Below are 14,495 nucleotides of genomic sequence, written 5' to 3'. Positions count from 1 at the left end.
TCCTGACTACACACAGACAAAGGTTATCTTGGAATTTTGAAAGTTAAAGGAATAGCAGATTTTGTTTCCTATATGTTTTCTATTACTTGCTAAAGATAGCTTGCTTCTGGTTCTTAGAGAGTTAAGGATAGTGAATGAAATCACTATTCCAGTGGTCTTACACAGGTTGTATCAGTCATTTCATTATGTGAAGAAGCATCAAGTTGGTGGCCACAAATTACAAATTAGTACAAGTTAGCATAAATATCAAAAAGCTTTTTGGGGACCCCAAAGAATTCTTTATATCTAGCTCTGGCTCCACTAAGTCTTCACTACTGAATCAATACATCAGCTCAAGAATACACGGAGTCCCAAAGTCACACCATCCTACCAAAATAATTACCTATAATTAATATAATTATTGATCAAGTAGTAGAAGTTACTGTCTAGATGATATAAAGCTTTTAGGATTTCATGGAAATGCTTTACAACTTAATTATGTTTCCCTGGGAGATTATAAGATAATTCAATTTATTTTTCCCATGTGTTCCATCAATCATTATGTGGACATCAGGAATATCAGAATCTCATTTCTATGTCAATTCCTACAGAATTTAGACTAGTCATTTCAGTATTATATAATTGGTTTGAAGAAGACAGGGTCCCTCTCACATGGGAATTATTCCGTACCTTGTAATGCTGGGACACTCTTCTGTTGTCTTCATATAGTACATGATAAAGCTGGCTGCTGACTGCTCTGATAACCCTGCTGGTTTTCACTGCAAACCAAAGTTGAGGTCTATTTAAATTTTCCTTCTTAGATAAGTCAGGAGCTATGTTGTTCTCTGGGCCTAGGTCTTCTTATTCTGGGAGGCAGATGGGAGAGCTACATTCCCTTCTACTTGTAAAGCTCAATACTCTAGTTTTGCTTGCAGTTTAGCTCTTCACATACCTACGGTGGTGCCTCTCAAGGTTCAACATCCCATGAATCACTGGGAATCCTGTTAAAATGCAAATTATAACTCAGTAGGTCTGGGTGAGGCCTGGCCTCCCGGCTTCCTAACAAGCTCCCAGGTGATGCCGGAACTGCTGGCCTGTGAATCACACTTTGTAGTGAGGATCTGATGCACTGAGGCAAGGGGAAAAGACTAGCTCTGCCTCTTCCTGTGGTAACACATCCCTTTGCTTTCCTCCCAGGGCTGTGATCCCAGACTTCTACAGAACACTGCAACATGCCATCTCTGTCTTAGCTACACCAAGCAGAATTTGGGCTCCAAGAAGACTGAGTGCATCCATACAGAGCACAAATCCCTTCTCCAAGAAGGAAACCACAGAGCTTATCAAGAAAGATCTGTGCCTCTGTGCCAGACAGCAACAGCCCTGCTGAAAAATGAAATATGAAATAAATGAGGTGGAGCTTAATTTTAGGGTCTACAAATTTGTAATGTGTTCATCATTCCTGTTGCCATTTTACATGCAGCCTGAAGTTGTCAGACATGTTTTGTGAGGAGAGCTGCAGTTGAGTTCTGGTTTAATGAAGCCCTCCCACCCATTCACGTCCTTCTTCTAATCTCCACTTGCAGCAATGAGCAAGAGAGGCTTTTGGAAGTGCGCATCTCTTTTGCTTTCCTGGGGACAGGCTCCTGGGGGCATGTTCCCAAGCAGGACTGCGGGCTGGCTTCCCAGCAGAGGGCGCACTGCCCCAGTGTCATGGCCCCAGAGTAGTTTCCTCCTCTTCTGGGGTTGACTTCTCCCCACTAGGCTGGTTAGGGCCGCAGGAGGAATCAGAAATGGGCTTTCAGGAAGGGAGGAGCTGAAGGCTATTTTAAGGAAGAAAATCAAATCAAATCATTTCAGATCTGAATCAGTGACTTTTAAAATGGAAGGTCTACTTGGCTCCTGTTAATGGGCAGCTTTTCATAATTCTCAGCTATTATAAGACTACCTTTTCCTTTTTTAAACCTACTCTGGAACCTTGCATTGTCCGGCATTTGTATCTTTCACTTTAATGAGCGCGAAATAAGAATTATATAAAGGATTTAATAATTCTCACTGGACAGTTAATTAAGCAGTGAGAAGTCTTTAGAACTGTTACTCTTTTTTGCTTTTTACAGACAAGTACTTCCACAGAATCCAAGGGAAGTGATCATGTGTGTGTGCGCGTGCACAGCACATGATGTGAGAGTTAGTAATTTTTCACAGTAATAAATGACCTTCCTAACAAGCTGAAATAGTGAAATAAAAATCCACCTTTTCGTGGCCCACTTTCCCTGGACTCTACTTCCACTTTCCTGAAACTTCTTTGCACAGGAAATGAATTCCTTCTAACTTGGTGGTGGGGGTGGAGGGATGTTGAATATGTGGATTTCAAGTTATCCAAATTTCTCGTTCCTTCGTAAATCATAGGGGCAAGACCCAGCCCACTCATTCATTACAAATTCTTTTCTTTTTTTTTTTAAAAAAAAAACCTGCTTCTGTTTTTCCTCATTTTTGATAGATCCTACCACAAACATCAGCTAGAGTAAGTGCAGACGACCATAACACTATTCTCACATAGAGGGTATTTTATTAAGTCCAGCAGTTAAAAATGTACAAAGTTCCTTGTAATAATCCATTCATTCTGTTCTCGCCTGATTCTTGGAGTAAGCCTGCACAATTATTCAAATCCCAGCTTTTAGCTACAGCATACACCTCGCCATGGGGCTATGCCTCTGTAATCTTGCTTTGGTCTTGCATGTCAAATGGAATTAACTCCCATAAGAAATGTGTGCGAAGACAACCCAAAGTGTCTAATCCTGCTGCTGTCTTAAATTTTTGAAACTCTGAACTGTCATCTTTTTCTATTGCTTTGTTGAAGTTCTCACTTATGCCTCAGTCCATCCAAAGCTGAAGTTTAGGAAAATTTGCATTTTTATGTATTTTTTCCGTTATGCTCTCCCATGGCCTTTTCACATGTTCTCTTTATAGAAGGATTTTTTTTTTCTTCCTTCAAATTCCAAGACCATTTTATACACAGCGGGATTTCAACAAGAGGTGAATTCGCACCCCTCCCTCATCCCCCAGGGGCATACAAGTTGATACACAGACAACACTAGTTGAAGATTCACAGGCCAAATCCAAACTGATGTGTGTGTGTGTGTGTGTGTGTGTGTGTCTGAATATTGTATGAGAGAAAGGAAAACAGAAATAATGATATCATTATTACTATACCTTAACCACTCAACCTAGCTAATCACAAAAGCTAATTCTGTCTCAATTGAATCTCAGACTGCATCATCTCCCTCATGAATAAAATGCCTGGTGAAATGAGCTTGGTTAGTCTACTTCTATGTTTTATTAAGAGTAGATTAGCTTGATAACTAATTTTATCCTTTCTTTTCTGGTAGATAACACTGTTTAAAAATCTTGAATGCTGGGATGGTTTTCTTCCTCCTTCATCGTATTCTGAATTCCACTTGGTCACCTGAAAATTCCTAGACATGAGGAAGCTAGAGGAAGTCTCAATATGGAGTACACAAAGCAAGCACTTAATAAGTATCTGTTGAATTCCTATGAATGAGTGAGGACAGCTTCCTCTGCCCTTTCTCAACATACTCAACATACTCATGGATCACTCCATCTGGAAATGAGAACTGCCCAGATTGGCGTGAGCGTCCCTCACAGATCGTGCGTTCAGTCTGGTAATTACACATGGTGCGTGTTTTCAAATCACTGGTTATTCAGCATTGTGGGTTCCTTGAGGTGTCTGGACTAAGTGAGGTGTGGAAGGGTAAAAAAATGTAACTTGGTGTGGTGGATGTTTAATAAGTGGTAAACCGCAGCATTCTCCATTTGAGAGTTAATTAAGGCCACTGTCTGACTGGGCTTGTGCAGAAAACATGTTCATGGTTTAGCCATGGAAACAGTCACAACAATGCTCAGCTAAAAATAATGGCCTTAAGAGACATTTTCACTGATTATTTCTGAATGCTTATTTATTTATTTTTAATAAACCAATTGTCACATTTTTGAAAGAATACATAGTAGTACCAATGCCCTGAAACTTTTACTTATGTCTGAGCTGTAGACACTAAAATGAAGATTAATGTTAGGGGAAAGCTATGGACCAAACTGTATTTTTAATTCTATATGTCTCTGATAAGCTAATCATCCCTTCTGCTCTCTTCATTGTCTTTGTTTCATTAATGGCCTTTAATGCATGATGCAAGTTTTGGGAACAGGAGAAGTTGACCCTCTACCATTATTACATTATTTTATACACACTGTGTTTGAAATTATTGAAGAACACTCCTTTAGTGACAGAGTAATATGAGTTCTATTTCCGCTATTGTTTCTTCAGGATGAGAGTACTGTAATAAGACAATATATTTTACTGTACAATATATTACTTGGGCTAATAGTATTGAAAAAGCATATTAAATGCAAATGTCCTTTCAGCATCTGGTTGGTGAACTTAGATTGTCTTATCAAATATCTTAACACTGTTCTAGGATTCAGCAATATTTACTGCAGCTGAAAGAAGTGAATCCCACAAGTACCAGGCAAATGGGACAAGGGCAGAACCAAGGTAGAGGGGTATCCAGGAGGCTGATGTGTTTTGGGGGCATTGTTGAGCTGGCTGCTTGCAAGTTGTTTTGCATGGGACAATAAAGAATTCTGCTTGAAATCACTCTTGCTAAGCAGACCCACTGGAATCTTGGTCCATTGTCCTGCCATTTAATTTTAAATGATTTTACTGGTTTTGGAGCACACTGGGAATAGGGTATTATAGGAATTCATTCATCTCCTATTCTTTCATTTACCCACATTCCAATGGGTCTCTGAGCATATTCTCTGGAAGAATCTGGACATTTCATTCTTGGCAGGACTTGGTTGGGGAAAAATGGTGCAGTGGGACAGATATTCTTGGTGCCTCGGTCTGTACCTTGAATCCTGCCTATGGCATCATTTGACCAAACAGAGATTGTTTCCCAGTCTGAAAGCCAGAGAAATTCAGGTCTCCATTTAGAACATTTCCTGCTTAACCTGATCATAAAGTCATCTGCAGTAGAATATTTTAGCCAGAGTTGATGCAAAATTGTCATACCTACAAATCCTCATTTGTGGCTGTTTTTTTTTTTTAAGCTGAAGTCTACATGACAAACATCAATCTCTGCCAGTATCAGTTGAGTTCTTAAGGCTCCATTTTTTCCTCATTGGCTATTTTCAATAAATAACCTTTTTTTTTTTTTTGCTGGTTTGTTTCTCCTCCTTCCCACTCTCCTTTCATTTTTTGTCATTTGTTCTAATTTAATTTAAAATGCCCAGCATCTGACTGTAATCAGGTAGAGGGACTCGGGAGACTTCCAGCAAGAGCAGGTCTCCTGAAAAGGGTCTTTTGGACACAACAGAATGAGCCTGTATTTATTATCTCTGGGATAACAAAAACGGGGAGCGAGCAAGACTGTGCAGCCGTCCTTTCAAGCTGCAGCTAACTTGGTGAAACACCCTCTTCCCCTGGGTGTGAACAGACCGCCCCTTGGCTCACAGTCCTCCTGCTGTCCCTGCTGCTGGTTCTCCAGGCCAACAAAAACAAGCATAACAAAACATGCAGAGAAAGTGTCAACAGAAAGCCCTTCTGTAGGAGCCTAGCTTTTGGAAGTGGATTGGATTTGTGGACTGTACATCAGCCACAGCCACACACTAGCACTCTGACTGCTATCCATTAGGTGTGGGCCACCTAGCATGTTAGGCACCCGTGATCTATTCTTCCTCTAATGTTGCAGAGAGAAGCCTCAGTTTCCCTATATAGCAGCTGAAGATTTCTGGGGGAAGTCACAAACCCTAGATTTTGCAAAGATTGGCCTGTGTTTAAATTCTTGCTTTACATTCTAAGAAAATCACTCTAACCCTCAGTTTCTCCATTGATAAACTGGGGATAATCATGTTTCCCTTTTCGGATTGTGGTGATCGAATGAAATGCAGAGATGTCTAATCACTGAGAAAAAATATCACAATGTTTAGACTAGGTGAAGTGTGTGCAGAGAGAGAGCAAAACCACCGTTGTGAACGTGCTTGAGGAATAGAAAAGCACTGTAGAAACTGAAGACATTATTATCATTATTATTGTTATTATCTTCAAGGTTTTAAGTCATTTTTATCGGTAACAGGAAAAGGTGGTGATTCTTATCACAAAATTCAAGCCTGGATCCACCACAGCCAGAGGTTCTTCTGCAGCCTTGTGAGGGGGGAGGCAGCCATGTCTGCCTCCTGGCTTCACAGATGTGGTGCAGAGCAGCTCTGTGGGGGGCAATGTAAGGCAGCAACCCCCGGTCCTTTGTGCCGCAGCTGTTACAGATAAGCAGCTATCTTGGGTCTTTAACGTTGGTGTGTCATGAGTTTCCAGGGAGGATTGAGAAAAAGTCAAAAGTTCATGCTGGTCTGTGGTTCTGCTCTTGCAAAATGGAAGCCTGACAGAGAGGGATGCTGGGAGTGCTCTCCTAACTGCATATTCAGCTAGGGGATTTATTTTTTTTTATTTTTTTATTTCTTATTTATTTTTTTTTTAGCTTGTGGAGACATTAGCTTTTCTGTAGTTAGTAGCCAAATGGATCAAATGGATTTTTGGTCAATTGAGTACTTCAGCCCACCACAAGTGGCTGTTTAAGAAATGTGTAAAGAGACTCCTCAGGAAATAAAGGCAGAGCAGAGACAAAACTAAAAGGAACTCAAAGGGACTGGGATTGTGGCTCAGAGGTAGAGTGTTCTCCTAGTACATGTGAGGCACTGGGTTTAGTCCTCAGCACCACATAAAACTAAAATAAAGATGTTGTGTCCACCTATAACTAAAAAATAAATATTAAAAATAAGGAATGCTAAGACCTCTGGCCAGGCGTGGAAGTCTATCCACTTCACCAGGGCCTGGATAATTCTCTGTGCAATATTGCATGACTGGAAATAGTTGTGGAAGACTGTGACTCTGTCATCTATTTTTTTTAAGTTTCATTTCACTTCCTTAAGCCCACTTAGAAACGTATCACAGTGCCACATGCAGTGAACATATGACGCATTGTGGTACCAGGAGGAACTTGCAAGAATATGTGACACCTACTTTTAAAATAAAGTGGAGGGCCCTGAAAGTGCTGACAATGTCCAGGGGATGAACAGGATACTATGGGGCATGCTTCTGGAAGCCAGAGGAGAAACTGAAACATTGAGCCTCTATTCATTATAAGAGAAGAACTGATAGTATTCCAAGGTCCAGAAATCAATGGAATCAACTGGCAAAAGGGAATATTTTCTAGCTGCTTTTTAAACACTTAGCTTCTGAGGGATAGTGCAGGGAGTGGGGTTGGGGGGAGAGCAGAAAGTAAAAGCCATACAAGCTCTGTGAGCCTCAGCATCCTCATCTGTAAAATGGGCCAGAGCTTCCGAAGTGCCAGAACAGTGGGGAATGAATGGGGGGAAAAGGAGAGTAAGCCTCATCTGTGTCTGACTCAGAGGAAGCAGTCAACCAAAGGGAATGGGTTCTATTAGGAGGAAGCACATAACTCTGTCTTTGGAGAGAGCCCTTCTCTCTCCCTGCCTCCTCCTCCAAGCCTCTGAGGCCCCTCTGTAGTAATTGCTGCTAGGGCTTGGCATCTATCTGTAGAGAAATAGTTTTTGTCAAAGGGCTCTGGGGTGGTGGTGTGAGGCATTTATTAGTGATCTAAGGCAACATAAGTTGCCTCTGGTGTTTATTGACTGTTTCTAGCTGGAGGCACAGAAATACACAAGCACTAAAGGGTGAGTTACTGTTGGTTGCTGCTCTCTGGACCAGCAGGGACTTGGCAAGCTCTTGGAGGACAGAGTGTCTTGCATCAATCAACAGTGACCCCTCTGGCTGAATATGTACAGGCATAAAGAGGCTCCTAAATTAGCCTCTGTTCTCCTTAGCGGGATGGATGGAAGATGAAAAGCAGTCCCTGGAGTAGGAGGAAGTGTGTGTGGTGCAGGGTTGAGCTGTATTCTGGAAATCCAGGCCAACTCCTCCTGTCCAAAACAAATCTGAAATGTCTTCATTTTCTAAGGGCCTATTAAAAGTGTGTGTGTGTGTGTGTGTGTGTGTGTTTAATATGTTGATATGGTAGGGGGTGAGAAGGAATGGAAGAGGTGGGGAGAGAAAAGGATGGACAGAGAAGAATTACAACACAGAACTACTTGTTTGGTGAATGAATCTGAATGGAGGAGAGCTCGATTAGGACTCACTCCAGCATATTTTCTCTGTGTGTATAGATGAGATGGGCACACGCCTTAAGCAAGGGTGAGGTGCATTATTACGTGAGCCCATCAATCTTTAAAACCACCCAGGAAAAATTCCATGTGTTCATTAAAAATTTCATTGAATATGAATTTTCCTAGGAATGCTAAAGGTCTGACTACCTTCAGTAAAACCAGGAATCATGGGAAGGATGCCTTTGTAGCATATGGTAAGGGCATCCAGAAAGAATGTTTTTGTGTTTGAGGAGTGTGGTTATACATCAGGAGATTTTTTTTTTACCTCCTCCTCTTTCCTAATGATTCCCCCTTTGGTCAAAAAAGAAAGGAGAGGTAAGGACTCTACAGATAAAAGTTTTTTTTTTTTTCTAGTTTTCTGTGGGGTCCAATGGCAGTAATGTTAATGCCTGCTTGACAACTATCTGTATTCAAAAAAGCCCTGGTGAGAAAATAATAAATCTAGGAAGTCAACATTGTTTCCCATGTTAAGAAATTTCCTTTGCTTGCTTTCTATAAGGCACATAACCAGCACATGGAATCCTGCTCCAGATGGCTATGTTGCATAACCACTGTTGGGCATGTGGGATCCCAGAGCTGAGTGAGCCAGAAAGCATGGGTAACACAATAGAAATCTGACCCTGATGCCACCAAAGTGAGTCCAGAAGGCTTGATCCTAATCTGATTTGCACAAACAGGTCACTACCACACACACTCTGCCAATAGTCAGAAGTATTTCTTCAGAGCTCCCTGGCCTTCTTAGTATTGTTGTCCTTGCAGGGATAGGATATGAGTCTCAGAGGCCTCTGGGGGTCTGGATATACCCGAGGATTCCCTTCTTAATAAAAATAATAATAGTGATTAGCATTTATGGGACACTTAGTAAGTAAGTGCCAGATGCTGTTGTATACACTTCTCATATATTAACACACATAAGTCTCTCAAGAATCCCATGAAATAGGCCCTGTTTATAATCCTTATGAGGAATTTAAGGCAAAAGGAAGTCTAGCAATTTCTCCAAGATGATGGAACAAGTGGTGGAGATGAGATTTGAACCTAGTCTGTCTGACTCTAGAGCATATGCTTTTTACCATTATAGCATTCTCATCCTGACCTGAGCTTATGGTGGGGAGACTGGAAAGTGTAGTGGACTCGCTTATGTATTCTCTCTCTTTTGTCTTGATGGGAGAGGGGGCTGATGAGATCTGAATTTGGAGAGCAATCTTAGCATTTCTTTCTCTTCTGTGATTATGATGTCTTCTCCCTCCAATAAACTCCAGAGAAGTTTACAGATTCAAAGGAGTTTTCCTATGTAAGACCCACTTCTAGAACAGCTCCTAACAACAAAGGTACAGGAAGTGGCCTTAGGGTTCATACCAAGAAGACCAAAAGCTCGGAGGTAACTTTGGCTCTACTGAAGGAGATCCATTGCTCTTAGTAACCATAAATGACAGAAAACAAGGTCAACTCAAAGGGGTACACCATGTTGCCTAAGGCCTGGGATTAAATTTATAACAGTGTAAGTGTTCAGGAATGTTACCTGATGGTGCCATTTGCTTGTTTGTGAATACATTCAGGAAGGACCTTTGAAGTTTATGTTATGAGAAGATACAACCTAAGTCCTTCCCTTATTGTTTTTTTCCTCTACTCCTCCACCCTTTCCTCCTCCCACATCCAATATCACCATACATTTTTAAAGTGCTTTAAAGTTTTCTGAGTGCTTTATATATTCATACTTCATGCTTTATGTCAGGTCAGGGCAGAATTTTATTGTATTTGGCCAAAGGCCATCTTGAAATTTTGAGAGAATACAACATGATCTTTGAAATAAAAGGATTAAAACAGAGCAAAGTTAGAAATGATTTTGGAGTTTAAAAATACATATTTTATAAAGTTGAACCCTGAAAGGGACTGACTGAATACCTCATGTGTTTTGTTTTTGTTTTTTTTCCAATAAGTTGGGATATAGAGAAAAACAACTGGAAGAAATAAACAAATTACTTAGAGGTGACATTTATCTGTCTTTGATTTTAAAATCTAACACATGCTAACTGCAGAGAAGTTTAAGGATTGAAAAGTAAAAAATACAAACGTTGATAATCTCATTATGCAGGAAAAAACATGATTGCATTTAGAGCAGAGTCCTCTAGTCTTACATTCTATACACACAATAAAGCTGTAGATCTCTTCATGCTACACTTAGATGTGCAGAGAATAAATGCTGCCCTGTAAAACTCGGTCTGGCCCACACACTACCACTTCAGTGAGTGGTGAAAACAACTTAGTGTTTTTTAACAATATTTTAGTTTCTTCTGATCTGTAAGTCTGCTTTCACTTTAACATTCAGTCTATTCAAAGTCATGATAGTTTCTAGAACATCTTCCAAAGACTTAATCCCTTTAGGAAAATGTCAGTCATTCCATTTGCTCTTCTAACCCCACTTTTTTCTTCATCAAGATGATGTATTTGAAAGATAATACTATAGTTAACACAGAAGGACTAAAGAAAGGTCAACCTTCTATGATGACACAACTCTCTTTCTCCACCACACTGATGCCTGCACCAAGGCCCACGGCTTGCCAAGTGAGGAAGCCACTTTAGAGGACAAATTTGTATGGACACAACCTGTCCAACACTGAGCTGCATCTCTTGCTTTGTCTCCATGGAAATAGAAGAAAAGGATTCTTAGGTCCATTGCCCATATCTGGCCTTGGAGGGATTTCTGCAGCAAGGTTCCTCCTCTGTCTACTGCTCTTTGCCCTGTAGACATTAATGGAAGTGTGACTGGGACCAGCTGTCCCATTGTTTGGTTGATACTCTCAGATCATACCCAGGTGCCTCTGTCTTATCTGCTTTGGCTGATGTGTTCTAGTCTCTAATGTGATATAACCACAAACTCTGTCCTGGAAGGTCCCCCCAAAGTGTCTGCTGAGGATGCACTTTGCCCTCTATTATAGGGGACCCATGTGAAGCCCACTAGGCTAAACTCAGCCCCTCCTGAACATAAAGAAATTTCTGGATCTTGCCTATGCCCTGTGGGGGAGTGAGATCACATTACAGAATATAAATCTGGTGCCTTCGTCTTCCTATCTAGGTGGCATCACTGGGTTCTTTTTTGAGGCCATCTTCCATTATGCATCTAATTAAGATAATGACAGGTCCTGCCTCAGTTAGAACTGGTAATTGGATGGAGAACCAAGGAAACAAGGGAAGACAGTTTTAAGAAGCTTTTGTAAAATTTATAATGTTTATTATTGTCTTATCCCAAGTTGAACTTGAGCCTCGATGGAAGTATTTTAGTTTTGTGTCTCTTGAGGCATGAAGAATTTTCAAGTGAAATTCTTAGATTTAGTGATTATGGCTTTTGCTATGTTTGTATTTATTATCCCTCTAGAACAACATTTGATGAAAATCAACAGCAAGGTATATAGAACCAATTTCTGTGATGATTCATGTAGTTCACTGACAGTTTGCACTTTGACTTGAATTTTATTTTTTTTAAAACAATTAGTTCTTGCAGTTGTTACAGAGCAGGTTGAACAATAGCTGTTGGAAGCCTATGTAAAGTAAAATAGCAGAGTCTTCATTATTGAGAGAATACAAGGTTTTCTCCAGTAATTAAAGAAACAAGAATTACAGAAATTTATAACCATTTCATTATGTCATTAAGGTAAAAGTTGGCTAGCCGAGGGTGAAGGGAGGCTGCAGTGGACCACTCTGTAGATTGAGTCTGATCTTCTGAATTTTCAGGTTTCCACCAATGTTTAAATTATGACTCTATTTTTAGAAGAGTGCAGATAGACTAACACATTTAAGAATTTAGCTATAATGATATTGATGAATATTTTCCTAATGGATTTTTAAAAATTTTTTCCTGTGAGAAGGGCTACACATGGACTGGTTGCCTCTAAATATTGAAAGCTAAAACAGATAGTTTCTGCAGTGTAGCATAGTAGCGTAGTTAAGTGTATTTCTCGACACTTATGTCTGCTAACCTTTGTGTTTTTTTTTTTATTTGTTCCAATTGGTTATATCATACACAAATTGAGTATAACTTCTCATTCTTCTGGTTGTACATGATATAGAATGACATGAGTCATAAAATCATATATGCACATAGGGTAATAATGTCTGATTCATTCTACTATCCTTCCTACTCCCATGCCCCCTCCCCTCCCTTCACTACCCTCTGTCTAATCCAAAGTACTTCTATTCTTCTCTAGTCCCCTGCTCTCTTATTGTGAATGAGCATCCACATATCAGAGAAAACATTCAGCCTTGGTTCTTTGGGATTGACTTATTTCACTTAGCACAATATTTTCCACCTCCATCCATTTATCTGCAAATGCTATAATTTTTTCTGCTTTGAGGCTGAGTAATATTCCATTGTATATGTATACCACATTTTCTTTATCCATTCATCTGTTGAAGGGCATCTGGTTTGGTTCCATAGTTTAGCTATTGTGAATTGAGCTGCTATAAACATTGATGTGCCTGTGTCACTGTAGTATGCTGATTTTAAGTCCTTTGGTATAAACCAAGGAGTTAGGGTATAAACCAAGGAGTGGGATAATTGGGTCAAATGGTGGTTTCATTCCAAGTTTTCTGAGGAATCTCCATACTACTTTCCATAGTGGTTGTACCAATTTGCAGTCCCACCAGCAATGTGTGAGTGTAAATTCTCCCCCGCACATCCTTGCCAATATTTATTGTTGCTTTTATTCTTTATAATTGCCATTCTGACTGGAGTGAGATAAAATCTCAATATAGTTTTGATTTGCATTTCTCTAATTGCCAGAGATGATAAACATTTTTTCATATATTTGTTGATTGATTGTATTTCTTCTTCTATGAAGTGTCCATTCAGTTCCTTAATCCATTTGTTGATTGGGTAATTTGTTTTGTTTTGGTGTCAAGTTTTTTTGAGTTCTTTATATATCCCGGTGATTACTGCTCTATCTGAGGTGCAGGTGGTAAAGATTTTCCTGCCATTCTGTAAGCTCTCTTTTATATAGGTATTTTCATGTGCCAAATGGGGAAAAAAGATAGTACACCTTGGCAATATTAAGCCTAGCTGCTATTTATAGACTTATTTACCACAGACTATATTTTTCCTCACTTAATTCCACAAAAACAAAACAAAACCTATGAGGTTGGTTTTATTATACAAGTGATAGAAACCAGCTTTACAGTCCTTAACTAACCTGTCCTAAGTTAGCAACTGAGTGGGATTTAAATCCAGTAATTTGTGACTAAAAGTCCACCAGAGCAGATAAGAGAATGATCTATCTCCTCCCTTCCTACTGAGTTGGTTATGAGGATCAAATACAACCCTTTTAGTATAATAGAAGCCTTTTTTTTTTCATTAGGCATATCCTTTTCAAGATATTTTTCCCTTCATATTTATTTTCTGTTACATTTTGTTTCTTTGTACTGCCAATAAAGAGATAAAAAGGAAGGCAATAGAAAATAACAATTATGAAATCATGCCGATGATTAAAAATATCAAAAATGAAAAAGAGGGTAACACCTTAGCATCTGTTTGAGCATTTCTTTGATTTGTCTTTAGTTTGTATCAGAAAAATCATAGTTATTTATAGTTTTACATATTAGAATTTGTGGTTAAGAAGGAATTATTTTATGATTTATATCTCAGTTAATAAAGATATGTGGGTGAGTCCCCCCATTCATGTATCCCTTAAAAAGAAAAGCTATATGGAAGATTACCTGCTCTCCTACTAAAATGGTCTTCTTCAAAAGCAGACATATACATACATGTGAAGCACATTATTTTTAGGTAATATTAGAATAAGACATGCTATTAAAAAACTGTATCTATATAGTGTGAAGAGCTATAGGAAGCTCTCTAGGATAGTGAGAAGAGCAGTTGGAGTAGAATAATCAAGACAGGAGGGATGGTAAATGCCATTAAAAGACTAACTTGATATATTATTGTCAAAATTCAGTTTCAACACATATGAAAGGTTGAAAAATAGAAGGCAGGCTGGTCATGGTGGCGCACGCCTATAATCCTAGTGGCTGGGGAGGCTGAGACAGGAGCATCACAAGTTCAAAGCCAGCCTCAGCAAAAGTGAGACACTGAGCAACTCAGTGAGACCCTGTCTCTAAATAAAAATACAAAATTGGGCTGGGGATGTGGCTCAGTAGTCAAGTGCCCCTAAGCTCAATCCCCAGTATCTCCCCCTCTAAAAAGAAGGCAGACATAAACATTTCTCAGTGTATACATTTACTTCACAAATTTAATTCACCAAACATTTTCCAGC

The 14,495-nt window shown here is 39.5% G+C and overlaps 1 long non-coding RNA gene across 2 annotated transcripts in view; it reads left to right on the top strand.

Annotated features, from left to right (window-relative positions):
- The window catches only part of LOC124077856 (uncharacterized), an 89,171-nt gene that overhangs the window by 57,852 nt on the left and 16,824 nt on the right, over window positions 1-14,495 (top strand). For both annotated transcript variants that reach the window (XR_009225036.1, XR_006846746.2), the window contains exons 5-6: window positions 1,177-1,390; window positions 3,366-3,672. This is a non-coding gene — a long non-coding RNA (uncharacterized LOC124077856). The remainder of the gene's footprint in view (window positions 1-1,176; window positions 1,391-3,365; window positions 3,673-14,495) is intronic.

The sequence above is a fragment of the Marmota monax genome, unplaced genomic scaffold, assembly GCF_021218885.2.
Source record: "Marmota monax isolate L192 unplaced genomic scaffold, Marmota_monax_Labrador192_F-V1.1 WCK01_AAM20220418_F8-fsc00015, whole genome shotgun sequence".
Lineage (NCBI taxonomy): Eukaryota > Metazoa > Chordata > Mammalia > Rodentia > Sciuridae > Marmota > Marmota monax.
This window is presented reverse-complemented; position numbering and strand designations above follow the sequence as displayed.